Raw genomic sequence first — 1,862 nt, 5'->3', positions numbered from 1 at the left:
TCAACGACAAGGAAAGTAAAAGCTAAAATAAATGAATGGTACTATATCAAACTAAAAAGTTTCTGCTCAGCAAAAGAATCCATCAACCAGGTAAAGGAACAACCATTCAAATGGAAAAAATATATTTGCAAGCAGCACCTCCTATAAGGGCCTAATACCTAAAATATACAAAGAACTCATACAACTCAATAACAACAAAAAGACAAACTATCCAATTAAAAAATGGACAGAGGACTTGAACAGACACTTCTCCCAAGAAGACATACAAATGGCCAACAAACATGAAAAGATGCTCAACATCGCTAGCTATTAGGGAAATGCAAATCAAAACCACAATGAAATACCATCTCACACATATTAGAATAGCTATAATCAACAGGACAAGCAATAACAAATGCTGGAGAGGATGCAGAGAAAAAGGAACCCTCATACACTGATGGTGGGACTACAAATTGGTACAGCCACTATGAGAAACAGTATGGAAGCTCCTCAAAAAACTGAGAGTTGATCTACCGTATGATGCAGCAATCCCTCTACTGGATATTTACCCCAAAGCCTTGAAAAGCCATATCTGAAAACATATTTGCACGTCAATGTTCATAGCAGCATTATTCACAGTGGCCAGGACATGGAAGCAACTGAAGTGCCCTACGATAGATGATTGGCTAAATAAGCTGTGGTACATATGTACAATGGAATATTACTCAGCCATAAGAAGAGATGAAATATTGCCATTTGCGACAACATGGATGGATCTCGAGATAATCATGCGAAGTGAAATAAGCCAGACAGAAAAAGTTGAAAATCACATGATATCACTTATATGTGGGCTATAAACTTAAAAGCAACAAACGAACAAGACAAAGAAACAGAGACTCATGGACATGGACAATAGACTAGTGGTTATCAGAGGGTAAGGAGGAGGGAGAGGGGGGATGTAGATGGGGTAAAAGGAGTCAAATATGGTGACAGAAAGAAATCTAAATATGGGAGGTGAACATACAATGCAATGTAGGATGTGCCTTACTATTGAATTGTACACCTGAAACTTACTGGATGTCATTAACCAATGTCATCATAATAAAAATTAAAATAAATTTTTAAAAATAGTAATAAAAAATTTTAAAAATGGAATTATCAAATCAAAGCAATAGCAGTTATATCCTAGGGTAGAATTTGTCTTAAAATACAGGCTACATATGTTATGAGAGGTTTTTTTATCCTCTATGATTCAAGAGAGTTAGGTAAAAAGGGACTAGATCAAAGGGATGCATCTTGGCTGCACATTGGAGCCTTTAAAAACTCTAAAATCTTAGTGGCATTCCAGATCAATTAAATCAATCTGGGGATGAGACTCAGGCATCAGTGTTTTTAAGGATCCCCAGGTGTTTTCTATGAGCAGACAGACTGAGAATCAGTTGTCTAAAAAGAAAACAGGTCATTCTTCTCACAGAAAGTGTTATACAGTCTGTTTCTAATAGTTTTTGGAGTCCCATTTTACAAAGTAAGGTCATCTTTGACTCTCAGAAAAAAGAATTTGTGTTTTCTTAAAACAACTTCACTAAATTTATTGAGGCACTTGGAAAATGCTGAGAATATATTTTCATAATGGCCCATAGGGAGTGGAAAGTAATATTTGAGAGATTGGAATTGGGAAATGGTGATGCTCGGTGGTTAGGCTTATGGGAATTCCCAGGGATTGAAGGATAAAACAAGTAATGGAAAGAAAGTGAAGAGAAAGGAAAAATCAGTAGAGCTTTGGAGGAACAGGTAGACCCTTGAACAGGCTATCTGGTTAGCAATGAATGATAGTACAGCAAATGGCTGGAATACTTGGGCATTATTAAATTGTACAGTAACCT

The sequence above is a fragment of the Pteropus medius genome, unplaced genomic scaffold (assembly GCF_902729225.1).
Source record: "Pteropus medius unplaced genomic scaffold, Ma_sr-lr_union100, whole genome shotgun sequence".
Classification (NCBI taxonomy): Eukaryota; Metazoa; Chordata; class Mammalia; order Chiroptera; family Pteropodidae; genus Pteropus; species Pteropus medius.
This window is presented reverse-complemented; position numbering follows the sequence as displayed.